Below are 25010 nucleotides of genomic sequence, written 5' to 3'. Positions count from 1 at the left end.
GAACAAGCTGTGGTAGGGCAGGGAAGTGCCATCGTACTTTTACTAAGGATCAAAACATCAATAAATCAAGTTGATTGGGAAACGCTATTCAAAGAGACAATTAATTTTTAAGAACACAGAGTGGAACGTAACAAGCACTGCAGAACAAAGTAAGTGCCAACTGTCAACGAGCCTGTCTGAGAATATATTAATTAAAAAAAAAAAAAAAAAAGAAAAGAAAAGAAAAGAAAAGAAAAAAGAAAACACGAAACTCCTAGCAAGCAAAAATTAAAGATGCAAAACACCCAGTAAGGTGGCTCTGATTCCTACACATTTGTGAAACTGTACTGCTGAAATGGGGGGAAACTCCACTACTTGGAGACACTTGGACAAGCTCACCAGAGTTTCCGTGCACCCCTGCCCAGCAAGCTTGGTCACGGGCAAGACGCGTGCCCCGTTTCCCAAAGATGGATAAGCAAATCGGAATTTCCCATGAAGCCGAGGATAAACCTTTCTGTTCATTAGTCCTCTTACAGTTTCCAGAGGACTACACTTATATCAAGTCATTATGAAGGTTCCCACATGAAAATGCATCTCTGACATAATTATATTCTTTCAAGTTACTTTTCCTCCCACTTGCTCTACGTCTTAGATGAAAGGGAAATACTGACAAAAACAAAACTTGACAGGGACATAAGATAACAACAGATTGAAAAAACATAAAACCACCAAGTCATTTACACCTCCTCCTCTTTCAAAAAAGAAAAAAAAATAACAAAAAAAACAAACCCTCTTCATTTCTACTGGACAGACTGAGATGAACTACATGAGCTAAAATACTCTTTTAATTTATAGCCTAAGGGTTCTTCCATGTTTGAAAGGAAGCATGTAAGGAAATACAATGTCTTTCTCAACGTGTCTGTTCTTTGAAATGTCTTCATTAAAATGGAGATTTTGACTTTTTGACTGTGAACAATAGAAAAAGGACAAACTTCAATTGCAAGTATCTTCATCTGCAGACAGTTCACACAAGACTCCACTGTTTCTTCTCACACTGATCTTGTTTTCATATTGCAGACAACTTTTTGAGGGGGAAGGGCAGATGGGATGACCTCCAGATCATGCCCATTAGCTAAATTAGAACTAATTACATCTTTGTTTCATTATGAAGCAACTGAAAGAATCTAGCCATGAATTCAGATCTGCAGCATAAAAGGAATCGTACTTTCCCCAGACATGAGTGGCTGCCATGATGGTGACTACCACTTAATAGAAGACGCTAATATATAAATACAGACGATGGCTCTAGAAGGTTCAAGATCACAAACCTACCGTAAAAAGGGCTGCCTGCATTTTTTTCCCTTTGGATCAAAACACCTTGTACATGCCTGCATTGAGCATTTTTCTGCTAAACTGCAGTAATAAGACAATTTGCTCAACGTTTGGGCAGATGGCTGGGACGGAGCAGACGGGTATTGCGGAGCACAGCCCAGGGGAACAACCTCTTTACGCGACGTGGGAACCATAGCAAAATTCCAAAGAGCATATTGGCTTAGCTTGCAGCAGCTACTAGTACTTTGGAGAAGACTTGAAAAGTTGTCCTACAGGTAATTTACACTACGATTGTGCCTAAATGTTTAAGTGGACATTAATGTCATCTCTCAACTGTGCAAAAGCTGCGTGCAACCTTCTTAACAATAGCACTGAAAGCTTCATTTTTGTCCTTAAGGCAAACAGCAACAAAACTTCCCAATGCTCCATTTTTTTTCTCACAAATTCTTACAGATTAGTTTTAGTGATTTGTTAATCACTGTTGATAGTTGTGTAATCACACATTGTTTTAAGAGGTTTATTGGTTACATTTCTAAATATATACATAAATGATTTATTGTCTATATACATTCCAGCTGCCCTACTATAAATTTTATTTCTGACATTCCTTCAATTAACATATAGGACTTTGATAAAGATCTTTTTTTATATATATATAAAACTATATTGAACAAAAGATATTCTTTAGATAGATATTTTCCATTTCATACATTCAGTGAAAAATGTACTTGTGAAAAATATGCAGGAACTAAAAAATTTATTGTTTTCCCAATCTTGGCAATCTAACAACATCCAGAAACTAATCAAAGCTGCACAAAAAAAAAAAAAAAAAAAAAAAAAAAAAAAATCTAAATTTAATTAAAACATACTGAACTTTTGAACTGACTATTCGTTAGATAAGGTAATATAAAAAAAGTTGTTTTCACTGTAAGTCACGGTATTATCTAAAAACTCTAAGTGTCTATAGATTCACAAACTATTTGAAAGCAGTATTTTCTAAACAATGCTACCAGCAAAATACTGCTCTATCATTCTAATCAGAAATAACAACAATAGCCATAATGATCTTTAAATACCTTGACACGTAGTAGAGGTATGTGAATTCTGTACAGGTGACAGAATTATACTGCCCAGTTTCATTCCCAGATACATTTCAAAGGCTATATTGTTTTTCTGCACTCTGTTTAGCAGATTTTCTCACTCACAAGCCAAGAACTGATAATTAGTTGCATACCATTTGCCAAACACAAAAGCTTTATTTGTCATAACAACACTGCTCTTCCAAACAGAGAAAGAGATGGAAATAATAATAATAATAAAAAAAGACAGAGGAGGAAAAAAAAAAAGACAGACTTATCCCCTCTTCAGGCTTAGTTCGCCACGTGCAGTTAGTACAACCTAGCACGACTTCACTTTTAACACTATAGTCATTTTACTTGTAGTGTGCATGAATCTGTGTTTTGATTTATTGTCTTGCAAACAGAATACTAATTTTAAGAAGTCATTCATTTTCAGAATTGTATAAAAAAGAAAAATAGTCCATCTTTTCTACTTTTATATAAATATTTCAAAATGTTCAGGACAGCAGGTAAGGATGACAATTTAATCAGAGTATTTCTGCATATATTTCTCTTTTTCAAACACCTATAGTTTGTCTAAAACAAATATATAATTAAAAATAATTTTCTAATGAGAACAAATTGACTGCAATTTACTTATTTTTAAAACTTATTTTTAAGAAATTAAAAATAAGTGTAATACTTAAAGAGTTGAAAAACTGGCTTTATTTTTTTAATAGAAGAAAATGAAAAACGCATAAAAATTCAAAGTACTTGCTTCTTCGTAGTGTATATTGGCCAAGAACTGCCCTGAACAATGCAGTCACAGTTCATGCTCTTAAATCGGTTGGATATCCACATTCATGGGGGGAGTGGGGGTGTACTATTCATCCTTTTGTGTTTTTGTGTTTTCTTTTTACTTACAAACAGAAGACACAATCGTTTTCCACATTTCAAAATGAAATGTGAAGCCAACCTAAGAACCTACTGGAGTTTTTCTAAAATACAAAATGTTATTCTTCAGGTCATAATTCTTGTTCTGAGTACAAGATCAAAAAAGACAAAAGCTCCACAGCTTTCTCTAGTTGTGCAAAAACAAGATGTATGAAGTACTGCTAAAGGAAAAAAAAGGAAAACAAGTCACACCTTACTTTATTACTACAAAAATGACATTTTGAACTCAGTTTCACACATTTGTGAGCACTCACTTATTTTCCAAAATTCCACAGGAAAACATTTAGGACAACATGCAATATTGCTTTCAATCAACATATATATATATTTTTTTTTAAAGTGGAATATTCCATGTCAAAAGAAACAGGTGCATCTTTCCTCTGGTTTCTTGTAATCAATAAGAATTTAAAACAGATGGATCTGATTCTATACATAGAACTAATCCCAAACATTTAGGAAATGTTGTGTCTTACAATTTTAAGAAACACTATGCCTATGTGCGTAGGATACGTGAAACATATTAGAAGGCTCTTCCACAAAGACAACTGCCATCTATACATTTTCCTAATTTGGAAAGACCTAATTACTACATCATTTTGTTACAGGACATCAGGGAAAGAAAGGTATTTTGGTTATTTAATCACTCATTATTCCAATATTTATTGAATTACCCCCAAGGTACCATCTTAAAATGTGTGGATATTTAGTCACCCTTAGCCTTTTAGACTGCTGATATAGTTAATGCAGTTTTTCATAAGTAACTATATAACCTAGTATATTTTGTTCAGTCATTCCCCATAACTGTCTTTTATTGATAAAACATAATTAGTTTTATTAAGTGCGACTGGTACATTGTTTATTTCAAGTGAGTGAGTATTAACTTTTCACTTTTTTGTTTTTAAAAAAACAGATGGAAATTTTGAAGAATTAAGGAACAGCTTGAATGTCACTTATGTGAAAACTGTACAAGTATGACATTGTCACTTTTGTTTCTTGGATTCATTTTAAGAAGTATGTAAATTACTTATCACAATAAGTTTAAAAGTGCTAGTCCTAATGAAACAGAGAATGTGTATTACACTACAGCTAAAACAAAGTAACGATTTAATTCAGGTAGGCTCTTCCAACAAAGCAAATAAATTATCATTGTCCTACCTTCAAAACATAAGGCTGCAAAAAAAAAAATCTACCTTAATCCCAGCTGTATTATACTCACAACAGAGTTAGAGATATGTCTTGATTTTCATATTATAGAGAAATCTCCACTAAATGGAATTTCTGAATAATCCTTACCTCACTGCAGGGGGAACCCACACACTATAAAGAAAGATTATGTTCATTGCCTCCTCGTAATTCCTCAACAGGATTAGATTAAGAAAACTCTCTTTCTTCATCATACCTAATACACCAGTATTCTCCCACGCAAAAAAAAGATGATGCAACTTTTCAACTCACAATACCTATCAAAATCTCTATAAAAGACATCATTTACGTATCTTCTGTAAGTCTCACCATTATAATCCTATTGGAGTGTAATTGCTGTGGCTAATATCCTTACCCTGTTATGAAAATGCTCAACATAAATGTGGCACTGAGTTGTTAAGATAATGCATGATCATGCTGTGAGAGGGTAATACCTATACAATAGCCCTTGCCAATACCATAAATCTCTTTATTAGACAACAACCTATTACAGGAGATCTACTTAGCTGTTTCCCTACTTAGAGGGCCATTTGGTGTTACAATAACAAGCTGACTTTTCACATTAGTAAGGATTAGCCAGTATAAATAATAAATCGGCACCGAGTTAGTGCTCTTTTAGATAAGGTAAATCTTTCCTAGTGTTTAAAAAGAGAATCCAAACTAAAACTTTAACAACGTGTTAGGCTGAACTTGTATGTTAATTTTAAAGCTCTATACTAAACTAACAGAAAATCAGATCTCAAACTGACTTCTGTAGTGGATTTATTACAAGAGAACACATTATGGAGACCTGTTACTATTTTTTGAAATGTGCATGCATAATACTCTATTTCACAACAGTATCACAGCAAATTACCTCTAAACTCACTGAAATAGTCTAAAACAAAACTACTGTCACCACTTTTCATAGTTGAATAGTCAAGAATTCATTTAAATACCTTCTCTTACCCTTCTTGCTCAGGAAGTAAACTATAAATGAATTATATCTAAACTGAAAAGGTCCTAACTTGCATCATACACTTCCACCATCTAGAAAACTATAATACAAATGATAAAATGTGCTGTACACCAGATCATTTCATTCCAGGTGCCAGATTAAAGAAAAATCTCTATTTGAAATAAGTATTTTGTATGCTTCAAGCTAGTATTTAAATTAATATTTAAAAATAAACTTCCTTCTGATATTCTTGGTTCATTCTTTGTCAGTATTTCCTTAAAAGGTTAAGGCAGCAATCCTTACCACTCTTTGTCTGCTTAAGTACTGGTTTATAAATTCATAAGTTATATTAGGATGAAACCATCTTTTTACATCTTATAACACCAAAAAAAAAAAAAAAGGCAAAATTAACAGTTAACATTGCATCTGCAATCAACTTGAATGTGAATCATAATACTGCTAGCAGAAAGAGAAAGGACTTACCGATCGCTTTTTGGCTAGCACACTACACTGCACGAGATGCATGGAAGACCTTCCAGTCTTGTGTTGTCTCTCTCGTGCTGACAGGACATTTTTAGAATGAGAGAAGACAGTTGATGCAACTAAAATCTGCTTCTCGTTATACAAAGTACCAAAACTGTTCTCTTGTATCTCTACAGCCGTTTTTTTTTCTCAGTTCTTTTAAAACTTTCAATAAAAAGGCACTTCCTGAAGGAAAAGCTTTTATAATACCAGTTTTTGTTTAATGGCATTTTCTTTCTTTTTTTTTTTTTTTTTGGTCCACTGTTATTTACTGTTTCTGATGGACAATCTTTTAAAAAGCTTTCCTACCGAGCCTTTCTCCTCTGCATGGGTATAACAGAGAATACACAACGAAATGAAATTGTACTTACTGGAAACAATTCCGCCCTGAATGCCTTGATTATTCTGATTATCTCATATACAAGCTCCCTCTGCAGGTAAGAAGAAGAGTTAGCAAAAACGTGGGAAATGTGGGTAACAGCCGGCATAGGACCCCAAATAATTGGTCCCCATTTTAAAGAAATTCCCCAGGAAATGCTTCTGAAATGTTACCTGATGCAAAGAGTTAACATAGAAAACCGCACCCTTTTTTTTTCCAGCTCTACATGTCTATTCTTGCCCCTCAGAAAAGGTAAATATTCAGCTTAAGTCTTTCCTATGTCAAAATACACTGATTTCTTTTCAAAGTCACCTAAATGCTTTTAGGAAAGAAAAAAAACATTGCTCTGCTTACCCAGAACCAAACAGAAATGAAAGACCACCCCAAACAAGAAAACAAATTCATCTTATCTGACGCATCTCCCTAACCCCAAAATAAACAAACGACAGCGTTCCTCATTCTATTTACTGCGGGGAGATAAAACTCAACGCTGCTTTGGATACGGTTACACATGCATTCCACCAAAATTTAAAAATCAGCTGAACTGAGTGGTATGCCTACCTCCAATATTAAAAATGTCTCTTACAACTTCTATTAAATTATGAAGAAACAATGTAGTTTTCATTCAAGTGGAGGTAAATTGCTCTTCTTCCAGAAGGCATTATCCTTACTTCGAAATACCTTATTTTTCACAATGCATATAACATGAACTTTCTAGATAAATATCCCTTCAATGAATGAAGCTATAAACAGTAAGCAGACCAAAATTAGGTCTTCCTCCTATCTAACCTCGAGCACACAATCTCCAAAAACTGGGATGACATTAGTCAATGTTAATCTCTCTTCTAACATAGAAATACTGAGAGAAAGCCTTTTGGGTTGTTTTCTTATAGCACCAAACCCCACTTTCTGCAGGTATTCTATTTATACCAGACAGTCATAAAATAAAGCATTATGCGCTAAGTGACTTTACTTTTCACTGGAAAAATAAACTCTGCAATATAACCTTTTAAGTTTTCATGAGCAACTTTAAAAACAAATTACTCAAATGATATTCTAGGTAAGGTTAAAGCCACTACATGGGACAAATATAGGGCAAATTTGAGGTATTCACCTGAAGATGACAACTGCTGCATACAGAGCTCTTCCTCCCTGTTGGAGCACATTTAACACTGGGATCCACAAGCGGGTATTATCTGCTCTTACCAAAAACCCCCCCAAAGTAGGGAAAGAATGAGAAAGCAGAAAAAGCTGGCAAATGTGAGCAATTTGGAGAGATCCCTTCAAGCACTGGTTAAGATTATTGCCTGAAGGACAGGAGGATTTCTTCTCACTTTCAAACTGTGTCCCCAAGACTGCAGAGGCACCTTCTCTCCTTTAAGCAGTTTATACAGATTTACACAAGGATCAGCCTCACCCGCTGCCGATCTGCATTTAAGAAATACCTCTTCTACTGAAGCGAGTCAAAGCTGCGTAAGACGCCGAGCCCTTCAGTATTTCAATGCCCAATTTACCAACAAAATAATTATGAACTGATCTTCTGGAGAACACTCATTTTGTTCAACCCAAAGATGCATCGTTATTCATGCCGTGAAACTAAAGTTTCCCAAGTCAGTCACTTCAAGGAAAAAAGTCCAAATTAAAATTTCAAAGAATGAACAACTGAATGACTGGATTAGATTAAAGGAATTATGCGTACCACAAAAACCGGAATCAGGAATTTGTCAGAGAAATGCAGAGTCAAAAGCAGAATTTGTTCTTAGAATCCTTTCTTAAAAGGCCACATAGTTTATAACCGACACTGGCTATGGCTATGTGACTGTTTCTGAACGCTGCTCATACTGCTGTCGACTGTTATGCCACAAAAAAAAAAATGACAAATACGATAATGTCAGGAAAAGAAAAAAAAAAAAAGAGAGAGAGAAAGGTGAAATAAAATCTCCTTCCGGCATTTGGTCTCTCTCCACCACTGCAACACCTTACTTCAGAGCACGGCTCTCTATTTACACCAGATCCCATCAACAGCAAAGCAAGTATTACAGTCAGAAACAAGGTCGGTCATCCCCTCCCCAGCTGCCAGAAACAATTTTGAACAGTAATCGGTGTTAGATTATTCTGTCATCTAGATTCAGAGCAATAATCGGTTTGAGGTGTTGACTGATACGAAAATACCAACAGAGGGCACAAAGAAAAGCAGCAGCATATCTAAACGAGGTATTTGGGATTTTATTACATCCAGAAGCAACTAAACGAACAGAAATTGCACATTTTTTAAAGTGCAATTCTCCAGTGATAGATTGCTCTGATGCTGCCTTACTGACACTATCCATTTTTTATAGCTGCAAACATAAATGTAATTATACATTAAAAAGGTGAAGTTCTCTTAAAAAATGTGCATTTTGAATAATTAAGTTGTTCTCTATAGTGCCCCACTTAAAAAAAAAAGAAAAAAGCTAAGAAACTTAAAAGATATGATAATTCCCTTCTTCATAGATCTTCTTTGCCATAAAAGATAGGAGCACGCCCAACACCTAATTTATGTATTGAAGTACGCCTAATTTAAGAATTGACATTTGAAAGGCACTTTTGTTTGTACAGTCTCAGAAATCAGGATCTGAATAACAGCCTTCATTCCTTTTATTTTAGTCAAGCATTTGTAGCTCATTATGGCCAAGTAACACATCATTAAAATATAAAGGTGGTATAAAAAGCTCTCCTACATTGATCAGTGTCAAGTCAACCCACATTATATCTTAAGAGCTATTCCACTTCTTCCCTCACTTCACCACTTGGGCGAAACAAAGCATCTTCCGAGGCACTGTAAAATGCTGTTAAAGTGAGAAGACAGTATTTTCAAAGATACTTAGTACTTCAAGGGACAAAAAAAAAAAAACAAACAAACAAAAAAAAAAGACAGTCCTACACTCTGTTGTATTTGCATGCATGATGAAAACGGAACAAGATAGATTTCTTAGGACAAAAAATGCATTACTTTAAAAAGAAAATATTCGTAATATTGCAGCTACCTATGAGGCCTAAGTAGCTTCTTAGCTCTAGCTAGATTTTCTCTGACGAGAAAAATCTACTTTTACTACTGAAATACAGACATTGATACTTATATCTTGTGTTAGTATTTATAATGTGCTCCTAAGAGATTAAGATTAGGGGAAAAAAAAAAAAATCACACAACCAAGGCAGGTCCTATTTTTCTCAGCCCATGATCACTTGTCAAGCCATGATTAATGCTGTGCTCTGTAGAGGGAGACATTACATCTAGGCTACAACAGACCTGAATTTTACCCTAAGGCAGAAGTCTGATTTAAACATCTCTATTTAAAGTGACATTTGTCCTCTCTTTTCAACCAGTTTCCTCTGAAATTCCAGTAAACTGACTTTGTGACCTACAAATGGTCCATTGATTCTAACTTGCCGCGTGGCCTGTCCTTGTAGCAAAGTTAGTTTTGGTGCCTGAATGAAGCAAGATGTTATGCATTCAAGAAAAATACAACAGCAGAGTCCACTAGGTGCTCTACTAAATGCTCTTGGTTGGGCAACAGCTACTAGAATTTACTGATACAAAGACTCCAGGTTACACATAAGAGCTAAAGAGAGTAAGATCAATATTGAAAAAAAAAAAATATATATATATATATAGAAGAAGCAATAGCCTTAATGTTCTGAGGTGATGAGCAAAAAAGGGATTTTTTTATTTTTTTTTAATTTTTTATTACAGCCAAGAACACAGACATCATCAGGGCAACCCTGAAAAGTAATTACATTTTATCTCTTGCCTTTCACTCTGCGGTGTCCGCTAAGGTATTTACATTTGTCTGTTACAAGAACAACAAGCAAGTCAGGAGAAAAAAATAGTTGTGATCACTTATCTCAAGTAAATATTATTTCTCCAGTGAATGGTATTATTCCACCTATTTTATAAAGTTATTGTTAGATACTTTATCTGTAACTGCTGTAGCAGGAATAGACATGCTCACACCTTATAAAGAAGCAGCCAAATAGTAGACCTGGACATGTAGAACAGTCAATATTCTTCTTACTGTATATGAAATACATCAACTTTTGATAATATTAAGCAATTTAGACACTGCTGGCAAGTTCCTAAGATAATCTTATATCTGGTGCTTTTCAGGGTAAATTGATTTTTTCCCCCGTTCTCATAGCTGTTCTGGTAATTGAACAAATTTATAGAGGTGTGATGGGACCTTCCTTACAAGCAGATGACACAGAATAGTCCACAAATACGAAGTACAGTACTTCATAAAATCAAATTTTTATTGTGATTAACTGTATTTAAGCTTGCTTTATGCTAGAATAACAATCAATAGAGTTTTGCTGGAGACTGCACTCTGTCTGCAGGTGTTAAGCATTGTGTTTGCTTCAGTCTGCAATGCTTTGATTACTACACCTTTCTAAATAATTTTGGTAAATAACAGACTAGCGTAAGTTGAATCATTGTAACAATACCTTATGAAAAAATCGAAGGAGAAAATCGTGACATATGCAGATTGTATTTTTTTCTAAAACCCATAAAATACTCACTTCATATAGTTATTCATAACCTGGTGATGCTACAATTCCCAATTTGAATGAGAACTTTATTCCTTTTTTTTTTAAAAAAAAAAAAAAGAATAAATTTCTGATATTAAGCTACCAGTTTGTATCTAAAAAATGTTATAAGAGCTTAATATTCATTATATAAGTGTATCTCTATAATTAAATCGCTCGTAGTAAACAAGCCTAAGCTGTATAAACATATCTCTTACATTACTGGTCGAAAAAATAGGAACTCAAAAAAATTCAACTTTTGAAAGGGGCTTTAAGCCTGTCATCTTTCATCTTTTAAAAGGAAGAACAGGTAAAAGAATGGTATCATAGTTATAGAATAAAAATGAAAGTTTTTTTAAAAAATGTATATATTCATATTACATCACAAGTTACAAAATATTCATTCCAACAGAGCCACCTACTACTTTTATTTTAAGAACTGTTGGAAACTACAAGCATCTAAGTTTGAAAACTATTTAAATATTAAACATGATTGCTACAAAAATTAAGAATGGCCTTAAAATAGCTTTTTGTTTTTCCGGTTTCCCTGACATCAAATTACAACTGTGAACATTTAAATCTTACTTGCTTAAATTTGAAGGTTTTTTAAAAAAAAGAAAAAGAAAAAATATAGCTTTTAAGTTTTAAAGCTGCACATAAATACTTAAAAAGCTGAATTTCTTGCAATTTCAAACCACTTTTGTACATCACAAACATAGCATCACTAGTACAAAATGCTTCAGAAGAGTTCTGTTTAACATGACATCTCTAAGCAGCATGCCTGATGATAAATTTTACTAACCTGTGCTCTAAAGTATGTTGCTTTATAACTGACTGCTTGTCTACCTAGGCAAGAATATGATTTCAATTATACACCAGACGTGGTTTAACTTCTTATTTTGCACTTCACCTGGTAAAATCATAAATCGCTTCTCCAAGTTCTTGTATTAGCACTCCTTCAAATATATTCCTCAAAGGAAATGCAGAGAGGACATAAGCAATTTTTAACATAAAAATATCTTCGTGTGATTATTTGTAAAGTTGTTTTTTTATTAGGTATGGTGCTATTCTCAACAAAAACTGTACTAAAATATATATTCATATATGCACATCAACATCTTCAGTGGACATAGCATGAGCAAGGGCTTGGAACTATATTAATTTTTTAGGCCAGATTTCAGAAAAACTTTATTTTTTTACTCTTTTCTAAATATCATATAACAATATCCCTCCAATATAAAGAGCTATCTGTATGAATTCATGATACATTATATAATAATATATTGACAATACAACTTTGACAAGTATTTTGCCTAACTGCAGACTTACCTTTCTAACACATGAGAAAGCTACATAGCTTTAAAAAAAAAAACTGTAATTCATGACTGTACTATTCTTTATCTGAAAATAAGATTTTAAAAGTTTAATATTAATCACTTCTACATTTTATATTTTCAGTAATAATAATAATCATTTAATACCTAATACTAACCATAAAAACTACACACTTCTAAGACTATACTACCTTGTTTATTTAAATTTTAATAAGACGCTTCCTTACTAGAGACTAGAATTCCTCCCAGAGTAACCCCCTTTCCTGACTTTAAGCATTAAAAGCAGTGAGATAAATAAAACATGGAGAAAGCTTCTGAAGTGATCAAATAAGGACTAACCAAGCAAACTTTTTTTTTTTTTTTTTTTTTTTAAGCTCTCCTCTTGCTCACTTTAAGGAGGGAAACACCCAGAAGCCTGGTGTTAATGTCTCTGCTGATTGTGAAAATTGCAGCAATAAAAACTCCAACTGCTTGTCTTAAATTAAGACTTGCAAGACTACATGTGAGATCTGTATCTTTACATTAGTTTTTATAACATTTGGAAGTTTGGTTGCCTGCTTTGATGTTGGTCTATTAATGAGCAGGGGAGCCAAAAGCCAGAAAAAACGTTTACTGGAAATTCTCAAGTCAAAACCTGAAGTAATTGGTTTGTTCTACCCCACATGATTCAGTATCCTGATTCCCCCAACCACCAGCTCCCAAAGCTATCCGAGTGTCTACATTTTTTTGCTGTTGCCAACACATAGTAACCCACAGTGATTGAAAATGGCAGCTGAAGTGCTGCTGCAGCACATTAATTTTTCTCTAAGTGGTCCAATTTTATCATCTGAATGTTGAAAATCTCCTTTCGCTTTTTTTTTTTTTTTTTTTTTTTTTTTTTTTTTTACCTTTAGAGATTTGTCGAATTTGGGGCTGCCGTCATAAACTAAAGTGCAACATTTTCAAGACAATTTTTAGATTATCCGTAATAGCTCCAAAGGATAATGCGCTTTCTTTATAGCGCTGTGCATTCAAAGCAGACTAGTTAACAGCAACTTAAGTGTGATAATGGCAATTACATCAATGCTCCTTTTACACCACCAAAAGGTACTGCTTCAGACAGCTGAAGGCATTAGGTAAACAAACTGCTCAAAATTACTTCAAAGTAATGACACAGAATTCTAGGACCACTAAATACATCTATCTACAAAATACCCAATTATTCATATCCATTTATCAGAAATTTGTATTAATTACTTAATTAACTGCGGGGGGGGGGCGTTACTCCATATATACTCAGTTTCTTTACTAAACGGAAGCAATAGTGCAGTGTGAGTGAAGACATCCAACAATAAAAGCGTTTCATCCCCATGTTAAAACAAAACAAAAAACGACAAAAACTATCAAATGGAGAACCAAAAAGACCAAAAAAACCACACGCCTACGCATCGTGTACTTAAATGCACTTTTTCAAAACACAAAATACACATTTCAATATTTATATAATTCGACTAAAAGGTTTGGGGTATAGGAAGTTTTTCTTTTTGCCAGAGACAGCAACTAGAATACAGTCCCTAAGAAGCATCTTGTCCCTGGAAAAGGTCCCAACTTATTGACAGATAACTGGGTTTTGCTTGGCTTTTGGTTTGCTAGACTATGAATATTGATTTGCGAAGATAATAAAGGGTAGGCCGAGCCACATCTTTCAGATGCAAGGAAACAGTAACAAATGAATAAAAAGACTGTGCAAGTATTTACAGTTATGTAAAAGAACTTAAAACGTGACCAATATTTTGCACTAACAACAGACCAGCAGACATGCCACATTTATTTCTAAATTATTCATTATAGGGCAATAGTAATTGCAAGTGAAGTTATCCTAGTAAATTCCATACAGCTAAATAAATGAAATTACAAGGAATATACATTTTCACCTTTTTTTAGGATAAAAGGTAAAGAGGGAAACATATGGCTGGTGGTCATCAAACTTCTTTTAAAACTCTCCATAAAAACATCTATTATCCTAGTCTACCCATTAAGGAGAAAAGCATGTTTGTTTCAAATGGAAACAATGTGTGCTGGAATGGAGAGCTTTTTATTACAAGATTTCCATTTGTTTTCTGAAGTAATTAGAAGGTCTTTTCTATTCAGGCCCCTAGTGCAATATTGTGTAGGCCATATCCAAAGCATGAGTCCAGCAGAAAAGGTTTTCTAAGCCCCACTAGCAGAGAGGAGACATCAGAAACCATGCAATAGTGGCTGTCATAAAAGGTCACTTTTTTGCTTGGAACAAACCATTAATCAATAGAATATAATTGTCTGAGCGCTTGCAAGGGCTCTGCAGTGAGCGGACCTTGCTTTTCACTCACATAATTGCAAAACAGCGAAAGTTCAGAAACATAACCCAAATCCACCTCCCCATTTTACCCCTTTACAATTCCCACTGCCCTTTGGGCCTCTGCTTGGAAGCAAATGGAAGGCAAGCTGAAGTTTTCTCAATTGAGCTGGGGCTAAGAAACCTTTGATATGCTAATCCCCTCCTTCAAACGCTAAGAATTCACACTTGCATTAATTCCAACAATTTGGGCAGAATGATGCGAAATGGCACCTCTTTCAGCGGCAAGCAACAAAAGGAGGGGCCGAGCGCGGCGGCGGCGAGCAAGCACGAGCGCGCCGGTTCCGCGGGGCGCCTCCCGCCGCGCGCAGCCTGCGCACCTGAGCGCCAGCCGCGCTCCGCGCTCCGGCCGAGCCCGGCGGCGCTCGCCAGGCTACCGGCACGATGTTATTTTTAGAGCCAGGCGCAGCAGCGGTGCCTCCTGCCACACTCTGTTTTCTGTCTCCAGATGGCCCCAGTTTTCTACATGTGAAAATAAACATAAATAATAATAAAAGAGATGGGTTTTCTCGCTCCGCGACCGACAAAGGGCAATTTATTCCCCGCCGAAAGCCTCCTGCCCTGCGCACGCCCGCGCTGGGCGCTCGGCCGACTCACAGAAATAAGCCCGCAACAGGTAATTATTTACTAAACGGCGGCAACTTTCCCCGTTGTGCAGCGCGCCGAGCGCCGCCGGGGCCGCGGCCGCCTCCGCGGGCCCCCGCGGCAGCCTCCGCCGCTGCGGCCGCGCCGGGGGGAGGCAGGCGAGGGCTCCGCGCCCGGCCGCCCTCCTCCTCCTCCTCCTCCTCCTCACCCCCTCCCTTTCCTCCTGCTGCTGCTCCGGCCCGAGCGGCGGGTCCTTGCCGCCCCCCCCACCCCCCACACACACACCCGGCGCGCCGCTGCGCGGGCTGTGCGCGCCCCGCGCAGGGTCCCGCGCCCTGCGGGGGCAGCGGCATGCAGGGCAGAGCCCCAAGTCAGTGCTTCCCGCGGGGAGGAACCGGCGGCGCGTAGCTGCGCCGAGCGGGGCTTACCTCGATGCCGGGGTCCGTGCGGCGGGCGGCGCGGCCGCGCCCGCGGAGAGCGCGCCGGCGGCGGGAGCGGGAGCGCGGGGCGGCCGGCGCTGCGGCTCGGCGCGCTGCGGCTCGGCGGACGGCGGCTTCTCCTCCGCGCAGCCAGCCGGCAGGCTTTTTCTAGGGTTAAGTCAACATTTTCCTGCAGTTTCCAGCACTCCGCTCCGCACGAAATGTATGATATCGCCAGGCTCCCCTCTCGCACGCCAGAATATCAAATTAAATTAAAAAAAATAAAAATAAAACACAAATCGGAGGGACGAGGGGTGCAGCGCGCAGTGTATGTGTCCAGCCTCTGGAGTCCTTTTTATGCAACGATCACGAGAAGGGAAATCAAGGCGATGCCAGCAGCAGGAGTAGCGGGGAACAACTCAAAATTTTTACAATGAAAGCCCCCCTCCTCTGTGTCTCTGTCGTTCGCATCGACCTAATTTACATCTCCCTGGATGACATTCTGGCCTCTGGCATGATACTGGTACAGCCCCTCCTCAAATTTCTCCTCTTCCTCTCGATGCTGCTGCCCCGTGATCGACTGGAGATCTGGAACCAGGCGCTGAGCTAGTAACGCACACAGCAATGGAAAAAACGCAATACATACACACGAGAAAAAAAAATCCCAATGAATTGTATTGCAACCTCCTCCTTGCTCATGCACCTCTCCGTGTGTGACTGGGGATTGCGAAGTCCTGACACAGACTCTCCGCTGGCTCTGAACTGGAGTCACCTCCACCCGCCTCCTCCTCCAATCTCCACCCCCTCTGTCGCCGCTCCCCACCCCTGGGCTCAGCTAATCATATAAACATATTATCGCGTAGCGCAGCACCAGCGAAGGACAAAAATCTCTCCCTTCCTGCTTTTCCCTTTTCCCCTCTCCCCCCGCCCTTTCTTCCAGCCCCAGCATGGGGGGAGGAGGGGAGATTTAAGGCAAATAATAAAAAAAAAAAAAAAAAAAAAAAAAAGAGCGGCCGCGCACCACAAAACGTGAAGCTGCAGCAGCAGCGTCTCCGCGCCGCCGCCACCGCCTGCCTCGCTCCGCCCGCGCGGCTCCCCGCGGCCGCTGCTGCCGGGGGAGGGGGGCGCGCAGCGCCGCGGCCGCCCGCGGAGCCGCCGCGGCCCTGCTCGGCTGGGGCCTCCCGGCCGCGCCGGCCCCGCCGCCCCCCGCGCGGCCTCCCGCGCCCCGAAACTTGCGCGGCGCGGCCTGCGCTGCTGCGGGGGGCTGCGCCGCCGGCGCCGGGCCGCCTCCCTCCCCCGCACCTGGCTGCACCGAAAAACAACGCGCCGGCCCGAGCGGGGCGGCGAGGCGCGGGTCTGGCGGCCCCCCGGGCTCTTTCGGCCCGTCCCCTTCCTTCCCTCGCGGTGGAACTGCGCTGCTCCTGCGCGACGAGCGCATCTCCTCGCGTTACCGGCCGCAGCCGTCAGAGACAGCACGCCAAAGCACAGCGATACATTGGGGAAAACATGTCAGGACAGGGTAAACAACACTTGGAAGCGATTTAAAGGATACTAAGTTGACTCATTCATGTTCTCAGATACAAAATGCAGTCTAGTAGCGCTGTTGCATTCCTTCCAAAAGTCCTATCTTAAAAACGAGTTTTTTTTTCCCCCTCTCTCTCTCCTGATGCAAAATGCTGAGGCTCTGTTCTGACCTTTCCGGATGTGCAACATGAAAAATTTCTGGCTCTCAAGGTCAGGGAGAAGCAGCTGGGCGTTAGCAAGTGCTTGTTTGTGCAAGAGCACGGCATGGACAGGCCCTGGGAGGGACCCCAGGCCCGAGGGCTGCGGGGGAAGGCAACCCCGAGCTCCCGCGCACCTTCCCCTCCGGACCTTCCCATCCGGTCACTTCTCCGCAAGGGCTGCTCTAAATTAGTGCAAGGCTGCGATGGCCATAGGGGGAAACAGAGGTACAGCCAAAGATCAAAGCAGCACAAACCTGGCCCAGTAATTTCTCCCTTACTTTTGGCCCTCCCTCCCTCTTCTGGCTGCAACAGTGGAATAAAAGTCCTCTCAATTGAATCTACCCACAGAATCACTGGCACATGGCAGGACCACTCAGGGCTTGTAAAACTCTTTTAGGTCCAAAGCCTATTGACAGTTCAGCTTAAAACACCCACACCACACCAAGAAATCAGGATCATTACCTTTGTTAATGGTAATGATTTATTTTTAACTTAATTATTTCAACTTCTCTGCATACCTATGCAATTAGTGTTACTGTTTAGAAAAAAATGACACATATATGTGAAGCATGACGCATTTAAAAGGAAACCAAATCATTAAAACCTTGCCACATGAAGTAGTAAGAATGATAGAACTGGCAAATGGCTCAAAACAATTTCAAACCTTCAACAATGCTAGCAGCAATCGCAGGGATCAGTATCTAAAACATGGCCCTCACCATGCTGACCTTCCTCAGCACCTGCAGAGAAAGCACCAAGAACAGCCCCAAGTTCTCTGGGCTAAAGGAGGCATCTTCTTATACTCAGGAGTCGGCCTTCCTGAGGCCACTACCAGCTGTGCTAAATCTGCAAACCACCTCGAAACCAAACTCAGCAGGGGAGGGCAGAAGATCATGTGGTTTTGTGATAGTTTTGTCCTTACTGTATAGTTAAAACTAAAAAGTATGAGTTGCCGTGAGTGGCAAATGTAGCAAAAAAAGCAGGTTCCCAATTTTTATTTCATATTTTTAAGTACGTTGTGTATTCCCAGTATAGCTGATTGCCCTTTTCTGCTGAAAATTCACTTATAAATATCATTATAGAACCTTAAATAACCCTTATGTATTCTAATGGAAATAGATCATAAAGTCATTTTAATGTATTTTATTAGAAACTGATTTTCACTGGGAGGATTGGATGCATCTGTTATGGAGACATTCTTACAAAGAGGGTCATAGAAATGTAAAGTATAAATAATCATTTAGATAAAATTTTACCATAGTTTTACTACGTATCTTTAACACTCATATTCAACTTTTTGCCAAATAAGTGTAACTGCAGATAAACAGTGGTAGCCCTGAACTAGCAGCCTTTTCCTCAGTTGCTGAGAGCAGGATTTAGCCAGAAAACAGTCAAGAGTATAACAAGAATTATGTGGACTTGGCAGTTTTCCTCTGAGAGGAAGTGAGAGAGAGGAATTCTTCTATTTGGAGCATACCTTATACAGGTTTCAGTAAGATTTTTACCCCCTTCCCCCAGAAAAGAAAAGAACTGCAGAATAGGCCTTTTCCTCAATGAGTGCAGAAGTGGAAGGAGATTCACTCACACGGATTCAACTGCAGGATTGCAGTCTGTTTTCCCCCTTTTCATCAAGAGCTTCAGGAATCATATTTCTCTCTACATGCAGAGATAAGAGTTTTACAACTCTGAGCTGTAAAACTGAGTTTTAACAATTGGTAAAAATGCACATAGAGACCTTTCAGCTTTTGTTTTGAAACCACACCCCTCCATTAATTCTCATTAAATCCTGATTAAAATATAACAATACCTTGCAGAAGAGTATATTGTTTTGGCAAGTAAAATATTATTATTCAAGCAATTCATTTTACTGCATATGAATCGTCATCTGTCTCTTTAAAACAGAAAACTTGCACACACAGACCCATAGCATACTTGAATTCAATTCTTCATATCTTACTCAAATTTTTTGCCAGATTTGAATATTAAGATACACAGGAATTGTGACAAATCAAATTTCTTTCACCATAAAGACTGCTTACTATTTGCTTTTTGTTGTAGTCCTCCAAAAATATGTACCTCACTCCACATGGACTCCACAAGTAAATATAGACAAGTAGGTTTTCTTTAAATCTTGTTTCATTACAACATTGCAAAATAGCTACCTTGATAAGAGATTTTATAATCCTAGCAAAATCATTTGTTAATATGTTTATCTATTTCACTAACGTCAGGCTTTGTAATGTTTCATGTTAAGCTATATGCTCTTTGTGTCTTTCTCTCTGATTACTTTGACAACCCCACTGGATCATTTCCATGAAAAACTAAAAGCAAATTCAGAGTGATTTTTGAAATAATCAGAAGAACTGTGTATCAGTTAGTGTTTCTAGGGGCTACATGTATGACAGTAACAACTGGAAAAGATTTAACTGTCAGCTGTGCACTTGGAGAAGGTGCATCTGAAAAAGATGATTTAACTTATGGCAAAAATTAGCCAAATTATGATGTCTGCAATACAATCATGTCGACCCCACTAGAGCTTTTTTGCTGTAGAACTGCAGCTTACATTTGCCTATTCTTGAAAAAGATTAATTTAAAATGTTTTAATATCTTGATAAATAATTTTTATATTGCCCTGAGCGTCAGTTCCCCCATGAGAAAAGGTTTACATGGATTTTATGCAACCTACTTTTTTACTATGGGAGTTTTATGAAATGATTGAACTTTAAATATTAGCAAGTGACATTTCCCCCTATATGTACACACTCCTGTGAATAATGTATCAATGAACATATAATTAGATGCAATATAAGCAAAGACTGACAGGAGAGATTAAATATGTGCAGTACAGTAGCATCAACCTAAAACTGGCATAATGTAAAGACATGGTCTAATTTGGCACATGGAAAAATAACAAACCATTACATGATTTCACCATTTCAACAGAAAACTGAACAGGCCAGATTTTGATTGTTTCAGTCAGGGAAAGCTCCAATTAATTTTGCAAACAAATTAATATAAATAAAGTATGTATGATATAACCCATAATAGGAAATATCTAATGTATTGTCTTAAGACTTTGGAAATATATCTTGACTATTACTAGTGTTTTAAACTAAGTAATTGATTTTACTGTCACCTGGGAAATAATGAAGCCCATCAATAAAATAAGAGAATTCTGCAGCTGTTCCTAACAAATAAATGTAATATGAATTTGCATTATACATAGTTTACTTCACTAATCAATTTTAATGACTCGTAATCTATATTATTATTTAAGAAATAGCAAAATCATTGACTCACTCCTAACACTTGCTAATTGTTTTTTAAAATAAATTCTATACATAACTAAAGAAACACCCATTTCCATTTGTTTTATGTTAAATCAACATCTAACCACTCATGGTGATTTCATTCAAAGAAAACAGAAGGAACACATTAGCTGTGTGGTTAAAGAGATTGATGGGCTTCAAACATTTTAACCATGGATTTTTTTTCCAACTGTAGAAACTCATGTTTCTAATTTAAATAGCTTCAAGAAAATGAAGATCATTTTATTCAACAAGGCTGTTGTTTCTTGCTTCTAAGACAAAAATTAATTTAATTTTGTTTAATTAAGTAATATTAGAAACAACTTTGTTCAGAGAGAATGCAGCTATGAAACAAAAGCATGCCTATTCTATACTAACTATGTATTTTGATACAGGATTTTTGTATCACATTAATCCCTTATAAAAGATCAGTAAGATTTTTACCAGTGAATTTAGATGCAGGTTGTTTTATGTTCATGCTAAGACACTGTAGTTGTTTCTCCACTCTCTGAAAAGCAAATTTGGGGGAGCAATGGAGCTCTGTGCTATTGTGGAAGGATGTTCCTTGCTGTGGGTGTTTATGGGTGTTTGTTGGTGGAAAAAAATTGTAGTCTAAATCCACAGGCATTTATGAAGGCCAAAGAGTTTTCAAGATTGAGCTGTTAGGATTCATGTAGCAGAACACATTTAAAAAAATGACGAGTACAATTCCCTGTTATCACATGAACAGCTCAGTACAGAAGCTGAAATGATGATACCAGGAAAAGAGCTACAGTGCTGAGTTTTTGGGGGAAGAGAGATGGCTATGCGATCCCAATTCTCCAAATAGTTTTGCACATTTCTAGGTTCCCTTTTCTCCAACTGTTATATCTGCGTAGGCATTACTTCTGCATTTGGGCTGCAAATAATGTTTTTTTTTTTTTTAAGCAAAGAAGCAAGGCCCAAGAGAATAGTAAGAAATTAAATAGATTTTTCTATTTAAAATAAATGTAGTTTTGCCTGGCAGGTAGGGAGCTTCTTCTCCTCCCCCCCTCACATAGCTCTCTATGTAGAATTTGCTGTGACTTTGCTAAATCTCAGTATCTCTTTCTGTCACGACTTTGCAGGCAGAGGGGTGCCCCTGCTCTCAGACTGGCATGTCTGGAGATCGCCGCATATTCTCACACCTTCCTCACCTCCTGTTACCCGACTGTTTCATATAACAGCGTGGGAACATGTGGAACTGAGTGGGAGAAGGCCTGGACGCCTGTGCTGAATGCCCCTACTTTCTATGAGCTGTATAACAAACTTCAGGTGCAGATCTAGAACTTACATCCACCAGAGAGTGCTTTTAACTAGAGCAGCTGGCTGCTCTGTCACGTTGAGAGTCTGCCACAAAATGAAAGGTGATGAAAAAAAGATGAACAAGGCATGGAGCATTCAAAAGAGAACTATTCCACTTCCAAGTATGAATACATGAAGCCTTTTCTCTCTTTACCTAAGAGTCTAATATAAGCATACTACATACTATTAAAATCCATGTTCTTGACTGTATAATCAAAACATAAGCAAGACTTTTGGAGGTATTCACATTTATCTGCACTGCTCTGCAAACCCATAAAGATTTAGATGCCTGAGTAAGGGGTAAGGTTGAATGTACTTTCCTCAAAATAGTCACAGGATAAAATACATCAAGATCTTGGACCACCAACCAGAACTCAGGCCTCCCCATTCCAGCTGACTGCTCGAATCATTAAGCTACAGAGTCATGTTCCCTCTGGTGCTCTCACTTTCTGGCCCAGTGAATCCTGAATTATTTTCTGCCTGGTGCGCAGCTTTAACAGGAGAAGGGGAGAATATCTCCATCTCCGATCAGGCTGTGGGTTAGAGAACTCCGTAGCTGGGGAGAGACATGAGTTTGAATCCCTTCAGGCAGAGGGGAGAACTGATCCTGTTTCACATTCTTCAGACAAGTCTCTATCTACTGGTTACAGAATAAAGCTACACTTGTAAGAGAGTGGTGGTTACCACTGGGTTTAGTGAGTGTGTAGCTTTGTTGGTGTATGTCAGGTATTCTTAGAGCATGACTATCACCATTAAGTGCTCAGTTTTCTTTTATAGACAGTCTTAGCAATGACGCAAGCACAAAGCGCCCTAATCTGCTTTCTCTTGACTGAGCAATGCTTGGCACGATGAAAGCTAGAGCTGTAGGAAAATTTAATATAAAAACATGGAAGTGCCTACTGAACACAGACATCCTCCCCAGGTAGGCAGCACTGAAGCGTATAAATGATTATTTATACTTTACATTTCTGAATTTAGGGGCTTAAATCCCGTCTACATTTCTCTTTAGGAGCCTAGCTGCTAGATTCTAAATGATGCCTACATAAAAGTCTACTACATAGTCACAATAATCGAATTCAGAGATACGGTAATAGATTAAGAACATGAAATAACAGAGTGATCATGATCAATCACGAATGGAAAAGAACCTCCCACAGGGTCTTCCTCACCTTGTGACTGCAACCTTCCCATTCCCTTATCAAAAGGCAGGGTCTAAGAGCTGTATTTGCTCCCAAGCTTGTGTAATCCAGTTCACATTTACTGTGTTTCCCATATGCCACCACATGTTATTCTGTAAGAACAAGTGCTTTTTTATTTAAAATTTTCAATCGGTAGCTTTAATCAAGACAATGTATCCATGGTGCTTTATGTACATGTCATCTGGTTCTGCTTCTCCATTTCCCATGCCACTCTGGAAGTACTCATAACCTCAGTTGATTGGTTATACTTGCTTTGATTTTGTTTTGTGATTTAAGCCAAAGAATTGGTCCCTTCTATTCCTTTATAAGAATACATTTTTTCCTCTTGGTGCTGATTGCCATTGAAATGCTGACAGTTATGCGATTGGCTCCCTCTGGAGCAGACACCAGAGATGCATCATGGATCACTGGTCAGAAAGCCTCGAAACAGCAGCAAATTCCGTCTCTCCCCCCCCCCCCCCATCCACTCTGTACATCGGTACTGCTTTGCCATCCATCCCAGCTGGCATGGACAGAGGATGGAGAGGGAGACCCAGATTTGTTTCCAAGCTTACATCTTCTAGTTCACAGTCTGTCATGCTTGTGTTACACTGCCAGGTGTAACTCTGGCAGCTGTAAGAACAGTCATTTTCCTTCACCGAAACTGCCTATAAAAGCCTGCGTTTCAGTAATGATTTGTTATACATTACAAACACCTGCAGCACATAGGAATTAATATCACTAAAGTATAGGGATCAAAGATATTCCACCTTTTTTTTTCTTTAATTAAATGATCATTTACTTCTGACAGACCTCAGTATTTTTGACAAATAGTATTTGAATCTGATTGAAGGTATGGTTACGCCTTTCTAAAAACACTGCAGTCAAAGAATGATGTTACTACCATGCTACTGTCGTAAGGAACATCGATTGACTGCTTAGTACGACTGCTAATTATAAATATTAAAATATATTCAATAATTAATTAAGATGCTATTCCTCATCTCACTAAGAGCCCTAGCTGCTGTCTGTTGAATAATCAACACCAAAATGTGATCTTTTTAGATTGTATCTGATATATCTGGTAATCATAGTACTACATTAAACATATCAGTAAGACAACATACTTAAGCTTTTATTGCATGCTTGGAAAGCAGTGTGAGAATTCTGCATGCTAGAGTTAGTTTTTGTAGTCACCATTTCCACAGGAATGGGAGAATTTCCTGTGTATGCAATCACTGAATCATACTGAAAAACAAACCACAAATTTGCACTCTATCATTTAGGTGCCCAGTTTTGCCTTTCTCTTGCCTCTCACTGTCCCCTCTCCATATGGCTACCCAGCTTTAATTTGCTTTCTTTAGAAATTTTGCTGGTAGTAAAATAAATGTGCCAATTCCCTATCAGTTGTGTATATTAATATAATTACCTCTCAAATAGAGCTCAATGAAATTAGCCCTAGTAAGAGGTTTCTCTACATATTCATATAGCTATCTACATAAATCCCATTCACCTTTATGCAGACCAAATTTTAATGTAAAGTATCTAGTACAGCAGGCAATTTTAGCACAAGCAAAACAGTACATAAGCTACATCTAACTTCCCAAAGTCTGTATCTTTTCTAACGAATAGACTATCTGAAAACCTTCTATAAGAAATATTATTTTTGGCATTGTATTTTTTGTTAATAAAATTTTAATTTAACTTAGTGTTCTGCATATTTTAACTTGGCCTTTTAGTGCAACCCAGTTTTGAGTTTCCAATGAAATTATTGGTCAAAATTGGTCACCTTAGAATCCGGTATCATAGTAAGCCTTACCAAACAGATCTTTTATTGC

The 25010-nt window shown here is 38.2% G+C and overlaps 1 protein-coding gene across 9 annotated transcripts in view; it reads right to left on the bottom strand.

Annotated features, from left to right (window-relative positions):
- Positions 1 to 25010, bottom strand: part of ADGRL2 (adhesion G protein-coupled receptor L2) — a 379725-nt gene that overhangs the window by 137475 nt on the left and 217240 nt on the right. Inside the window, exon 1 of one of the 9 annotated variants that reach the window (XM_062581955.1) lies at positions 15649 to 15704. The exons of 7 other annotated variants lie outside the window; for them this stretch is intronic. The gene's annotated coding sequence lies outside the window, so the exon portion shown is untranslated. Of the gene's footprint in view, positions 1 to 6356; positions 6404 to 15648; positions 15705 to 25010 lie in introns of those variants that run through there. One more of the 9 variants, XM_062581956.1, reaches the window with a different exon arrangement.

The sequence above is a fragment of the Rhea pennata genome, chromosome 8 (assembly GCF_028389875.1).
Source record: "Rhea pennata isolate bPtePen1 chromosome 8, bPtePen1.pri, whole genome shotgun sequence".
NCBI classification, from domain to species: Eukaryota; Metazoa; Chordata; class Aves; order Rheiformes; family Rheidae; genus Rhea; species Rhea pennata.
Note: the sequence above shows the minus strand (reverse complement) of the source record. Positions and strands in the feature narration are given on the sequence as shown.